This window comes from Oratosquilla oratoria, chromosome 16 (genome assembly GCF_046742065.1).
Source record: "Oratosquilla oratoria isolate Oo_2021 chromosome 16, ASM4674206v1, whole genome shotgun sequence".
Classification (NCBI taxonomy): domain Eukaryota; kingdom Metazoa; phylum Arthropoda; class Malacostraca; order Stomatopoda; family Squillidae; genus Oratosquilla; species Oratosquilla oratoria.
Genome location: NC_134792.1, coordinates 14,649,145 through 14,656,176, shown reverse-complemented (window position 1 = coordinate 14,656,176; position 7,032 = coordinate 14,649,145). Strand labels below are relative to the sequence as shown.

Genomic DNA, 7,032 nt, shown 5'->3' with positions numbered 1-7,032 from the left:
GTGCTTAATAACCGATAGTTTCAGCATGGTTGCGAAGTCTATTCCATTCATTGAGCACTCTATTAGTAAACCAGTTTTTGCTTATTTCCTTTTTAAATCTAAATTTGTCTAATTCAAATCCATTACTGTGAGTCCTGCCCTGTTGTCTTAAGAAACGGCTATACAAATTTATGGATGGGTATGACAGATTGCAATGGACATGGAATTGCCTAGTGTAGGTCTTATGGTCTCTTGCAGTCTCCTCCATTCTTATGTTCTAACGTCACACTACTCTGTCCTGATCCTCCGAAATCTCAGAACGTCTGAGGGTAACATGACTTCATGTTGACTCCAAGAAAATTTTCAATAAACGTGAATAGGCCCATGTTCTACAAGCTAGACTAGCGACGGTTGTTCATTGATCAAATGTAAGACTAGTATAATGACATCTTTACGAACAATGGATGCCAAAACAATTGTGGATTTTAGCAAGTGCGAGATGGAAATCGTGCAAAAAATCCTTTGTGCCGCAAGGAGGCGTCTTCGGGGCAGCAAGAAAACTTTAGCAAACAGAATTTCGACAACAACATCTGCGTTTTGTTTTACAACCAAATGAATTAGTAATCAGTATTCCCATTTGTGGTGAGTGTGTTTCTATATCTGTTTGTCTGTGAGAATGTTTTTTTTTCTGCTCCGATGGGCGCACTTCTTGAAGGTAAATGTGGGTGAAAGAAAGGTGATATGCAAGGAGTGAGGGTGGTAGTGAGTTAAATATCAAAGGCGAGAGGTTAGAGGAAATGGATAGTTTTAGATATTAAGGGACACGTGTTACAGGGAATTGAGGGGTGAAGGTAAACTGTAGTGCGGTGGATACTAGGTCTAGAGTGACATGAGAAATAGATATTTGGGGAGGGACGCAAAGAGAACACTGTATGCACAGGGTGATTATGCCTGTCGCACTGCATGGGGCAGACTTGAAATATAAGGGAGACGGAAAGGAGAAAATTTAATGTGCACGAAATGAAGCCTTTTGGGAAGTATGGTGACTACGAGGATGGATACGGTGAAAAATGAGGTGAGGTAGAAAAGGAACTTTGATAGCAGGGAGGATTGATGAAATAAGAATAAAGGCAAATGAATAAGTGTTGGATGGGTGTAGGATGAATAGAGGTTGGGCCCATGGTTTGGCAAGCTACCTCCTCTACGGGGTAGAAGAAGCCTCTTGGTATATAGATGTATAAACATGTGGGGAGTGATAGATGAATATATCATTTGCTAGATGGATATGGAAGAAAACCTTGGTTTTAAGAATAACTAAAAACGAGCACAGGATGTTATTCTTTTCCTCCTGGGGTAGTCATAGGTTGTAGAAGTATGACGTCACCTCCTTTCTGTAAAACAATCACGTCTCATATTGCTATATCAAGATTTGCAGATCGGAATGTCAACAAACCCTTGGGGTAATGGACAAATAAATAGGTAATTTTACAATATCAGATCAACATGGCGAGGTTTTACATTTACATTCATTGGTAATTCCAACGGACTCCATTATATTACATGGGTATTTCCCATGGCCGGTTTAGTTCAGTGAAAAAAGAAAAAAAGAAACGCATACCAAAAAGCAAAGACTATCCAGCAAGGTGAGCGCTGGAGGTACTGCGGCCGTGTTTTGTGTTTTTCTGCACGAGGGGGTGGAGAGGGGGGTTCACTGATTAAATACAGCGGCCTTGCTATGAATATGCTGTGTCTTACTACATTGCATCTGACTCAGGGGGAGTGGGCGAGATGCAGAGATGACCCGTTATCCAGGAGGAGTTGAGAAAAGAGGGAGTGAGGGAGGTGAATGGGAATGGAGTAGGCTATGTGGGGATGAAATGGGTATTTATTTATTTACCTAGTTGTATTTTGCAGGAAGGGGAGCTACGCTTGTGGTGTCCCGCCTTTGTATCTCGCAGTCTCTAGTTTGCTCTTAAGCTCATGAATGGGTTTTGCGCACACTATTTCATTGTCCAGTTTGTTCTAAGTGTCCACCACTCTATGTGGAAAACTGTATTTCTTCGGATCTCTTCTGTAGCTATGTTTTGTTTTGTTTTTCTTTCCATGTCCTCTTGTGCTTCTCAGTTTAACAAGTCATCTCTATCGAGCATTTCCGTGCCTCTCATGATTCAGTAGGTCACCTCTCTCTCCTCTTTGCTCCAGAGTCGGTAACTCCAGTTTAGCCAATCTCTAGGGTTGCAAACTCTGTTAAGCTACAATAAAGGACATAAAAACTTTATCGATATTTATTTAAGTGGCCATAGATCGTAATAGATGCCAATATTAAATGCAGTTCAAAATTACATTTCTCTTACCTAAATGAAAATACAAAAACAAGAATGAGAAGACATTTATTTTACCTTGATCAAAGGATTCTAATATTTAAAACTATTTTTGCCCTGGCTTTTTGCTGCCTTCAGAAAATTGGTATCATCTTTGCTGTTTTAGCGAATTCCAAACAACTATCTTTTATGTTAAAATGTATGAGAAGTTCATTCTTAATTAATTCAACAGAGCTTCAGTTCCCTTCATCTCGCCATTTAGGTGACATTAAACCAAAAACTCTCTCACAATAAGATCATGTTCCAGGAATTGATGGTACAAAAGAAACCATTTTGAAAACATTGATACATTTAAAGTCCGTAGATTTAAAAATGAAATACCACTTTCAGGTTGTTGTTTTTGGGTTTATGAAGAGTTCAGAGCTTTTGCTAGTGTCGAAGTTTCTTTGAATTAATACTACTTCATCAAAAAGTTCATCCATCTTTAATTTAAGCTTTCCTTCTAGCTTCAAATGTTCTACTACCTCTACAAATTTCTGAAACTTTGGGAAATGAATGGCCTAAGAAGCTTAGGTTTGACAATTTGCCGAATGTTGAATTTCATCGAAATCTATTCTGTTTTTCCAAATATCTGTTAATAACATGAAATATTGGCACTACTATTACAACTTTTCTCACATAGATTTTACTGTTCTTCTGGAATTTATAACAAATTACGGCTCAATTTTGTGAAGAGTCTCATCATCACATTGTTGTTTAAATTCAACATATTTGTTTTGGTTCTTCGTGAGTTCAGTTGATAGGCGGAAGTATTGCCTTTCCAAACGTCCAACGGCACCTCCTTTCTTTCTCTATTGCTTTTCTTTTCTTTTTTCTTGGTGGTGATTCTCATATTTAGTAACATAGTTTACGACTTTCTGTTTTTTCCCAAAATGAGTGCCCTTTTTTAATGGAAAATTGAGTTATACATAAAATGAGGCTAATTTTACACCCTGGTCTGCGGTCTGCCGCTCTGTGCGTCTGGTATTGTGCAGAATGCAGACTTGACAGTGCAGTCTTACATACATATACCAAGGCTTTTTCCCCCCTTACAAGGGGGGTAGCCAAAAAGAAAAAGGCATAATATCATTCTCACCCATTCCATCCCAGAATACACTCCACATCCCTCCACCCTCCCTCTTATCTTAGCACCTCCTGAATGACGGGTCATCCCTGCACCTTGTCCACTGCCCTGGGTCAGAAGCAGTGTCGCAAGACACTGCAGTCTTACAGTCTGCAGTCTTACAAGAAGTAAACGCTTTTGCAATCATCACATCTTGAGAGCGGGAAATTTAGCTACCAGTCAAAACGATTTCATAATAAAGGACAAATAGTGTTATTACAAATCTAAATAAATGACATGGACAAATAGAGCTGAATAAAGGACTGTCCTTTAAAATAAAGTACGGTTGGCAACCCTACCAATCTCTCCTGATATGACAAATTTGCAAGTGCAGGTGCCATTTTTGTTGCTGCTCTCTGGATTCTTTTTATTTTCTTTATATTATTTTTGGTACTGGGTGACCACAATGTCGCCGCATATTGTAGGCTAGGCCTTATCAGTGTGACCAATATTTTTTTTAATGATTTCTTCGTCCAAATATGTAAATGCCACTTTTATTGATCTTATAGTCAGCGCAAGGAGAAATGACCGATAAGGCGGGGCTAGGAGATTTCCCGGTGTTGCCACACATGGGCATCCATGGCGAGAACGTGCGTGTGGATGCAATGTTTTCTGAATGCAGTGTGAGGGGGGCGGGGCCAGAGATTAGATGTAGCGGCAACGTCGCTCTCTCTTTTCCATATGCCATGTCTACACTCGAAGAAACGAAACCTTTGTATAGAAAACATTGCTTTGATTTTTACCTCAGTGGTGGTGTGTGACAAAAATTATAATATAATCATATGTGGCAACATTATAAAATCATAAAATAGAATTATAAAATAAAATAAAATTATGAAATAATTAGATGTGGCACCACAGGGGAACTCCCAGTGCTCCGCCCTAACGGCCAGTTCTCAGTGCAACGGGTATAGCAAGTTGTAGGATTCTCCGACAATTTTGTTTATCTGTTTGTCATATGACAAGTCGTTTGAGATCATTACACCCAAATCTTTTTCGGATCTCTCCTTTACCTCCTTGGTTCCAATTGAATTTATGCCTTTGATTACCTTCCTTGTAAGGGGAAAAAACCGTTGGTATATGTATGTATGTATTTATAACTCTACTTCGGTACCCTAATATAGTTTATGTCGATAATATGTTTGATGGATTTGAAAAGTCCGCTCGGAAAATGCTAGATCTTACGATTTTAATAGAAAAATATGCAGTCTCTCACTGGTATGTGTGACAATGTGTAAAAATATGTAATCATATTTAATATACTATGCCTGGAAACACGGTAATATATTAGACAGTTTTGTTAGATTTGATCCACCGGCATTTCCACGCTCGTAGGTGCATACTAAAGGCCACAAAAGGGTACATTCGATTATAGAATTTAATTGTGATACAATAAGTAAACCTAAGCACCAATGAATTTTGATAAATAGGCTGTACCTATGATTAATTTTAAAGAATATGAAACATTTATTTATCATTAAATTATTCATTATATATGTATTTTTTTTAGGTAAAATTAATAAGTATTTTTGTGAAAAACACAGTAAAATTAAGAATTCTGTAATTATCTTACATGTTGTGATTTTTACATGACATGCTTTAATAAATACACGATTCTAGCTTTTAATTTTCACTTCCAGCAAGCAAAAATATACACAATGGCCACTCAAAGTCCTTGTTCATAGTGAGGGAGGAGCAGAGCGTCGAAAGTTTCAGACTAACACATAATCTTGTTCATATCTTAAGGTATGTAAGATATTCATGATTTACAAGCTATAACTGGCAAAATGTCAGCTATGTGAAATATTGGGATTTCACAATTGTAGTGAAGCACGTGCTGATATTTGATAGTGATGGTGTTGAGGACGCCATCGTGTGTAAACTGCAATGGCGGACATAGAGAAAAGCGCGGCATCTTGACCATAACACTGTGTCGAGATAGTTCAGTGAACGTATAGCCCTTGAAGACAGGTTATACTGCGCAGATGTTGATTCTAACTTGTTTTAAGATTGTATGTTGACCTTGTTAATGGTGAACACTGAATAGTCGAGACAATTTTTCTTCGACTCCAGGAGTAAAGGTGCCCAGTTATTATTTCTATTTTCTTGTGTGGGTTGGATAATTAATGTCACGAAAACAGGTCACATTTATCTTGGTAAGACCTTGAGTATAATTAGAATAGTTCAGTTTTTTATAGCGCACTACTACAGGTGACGAGTAATATGTAAATGAAGAATTGGAAAGCTCTTTCTCAAGTGTCCAACGCCTCAGGAAAATAAGAACAGGTGCAATTGTTCAAGTTCAAGGAATTTCATAGAATATAGGATTCTACCATAGTATGATAGTGGGCCAATGACAGAATAGTAGATAGCAAGATGGTTACCATGTTTATAGATATGTACGACCGCGAAAAAATATTTTTCTTTGATGTTGACTAGATTGAACTCTTGTGGCATAATCATGATAATCAAGTTACAATTTTGTTAAATTACGAATAAGTCCAATTTATAGAAAAAAGAATGTTCTGGAAAGTTTTATGCTTTAAGATTTTTTCATTACAGAAATTTGAAACCTGGTGCCAGAAAAAAAGCGTGAAGATGAGAATGCCCGCATGTTCTGTACATATTTTTTATTTTTATTGAGCAATTAATCACTGAAGTCTAAATGCTCTAGTAAAACAAAATTTTGTATAGAAATGCAATAAAATTAAAAAGAAACTACTGGTGTGCATTTTTTCAAGGCCATGATATTGATTGTAGCTCATAATACAACGGACTCTGGAAAAATGTTTTTCTGTACAATATAACCGGTCTCACTAATTGCGGAACAAACCAAACAAAACCGATAAAAGCCGAACATACCAACAAAACCCAAACAAGGTCTGTTTTTGCTCAAATGCACACTTCTATATGTATATGGTTGCATTATTTGAACTATTTTCTTTAAAATGTGGGATTTCCATGTATTATGATCAAAGTGAAGTTAAGTTTTTATCCTCTGCAAAATTACTGAACACAGCTACGATTCGTCCAGCCCGCCGTCTATGATCACTGGTGGTATGGATCAAACTACACTCTTTTAAGTTTCTTACTGTTGTGTTATTAGTGTAATAGACTGCATATAGTTGAATTATTTCAACTATTTTCTTTAAAATGTGTTATTTTCATGTAATTTGACCAAAGAGAAGTTATGTTTTAGCCTCTGCAGTATGACGTAACACATTTTAAAGAAAATAGTTCAAATAATGCAACCATATATAGAAGTGTGCATTTGAGCAAAAACCGTCCTTGTTTGGGTTTTGTTGGTATGTTCGGGTTTTGTTCGGTTTGTTCGGCAATTAGTGAGACCCCAATATAACTCATGATGTCCAGAAATGTTTTTGATAAATGTTTAGAAATCCACACATGTGCAAAATGGCTATATAAATTAAATAATTTTGTAAATTATAATGCATCAAGATAATGTGTTTTTTGGCTGAAATTTGTAACTTAAATTGTTAAAAGCTATATGCAAATGTAGCCACTTCAACTGCTTGAGACACCATCTTTGTTTTTGTTTTGGTAGATGCG

General features: G+C 36.9%; 1 protein-coding gene across 3 annotated transcripts in view; it reads left to right on the top strand.

Annotated features, from left to right (window-relative positions):
• The first annotated feature begins 5,102 nt into the window (after window positions 1–5,102).
• LOC143033840 (uncharacterized) overlaps window positions 5,103–7,032 on the top strand; it is a 102,988-nt gene continuing 101,058 nt past the window's right edge. For 2 of the 3 annotated variants that reach the window (XM_076199392.1, XM_076199389.1), the window contains exon 1: window positions 5,103–5,208. The gene's annotated coding sequence lies outside the window, so the exon portion shown is untranslated. Of the gene's footprint in view, window positions 5,209–5,326; window positions 5,544–7,032 lie in introns of those variants that run through there. The other variant, XM_076199393.1, reaches the window with a different exon arrangement.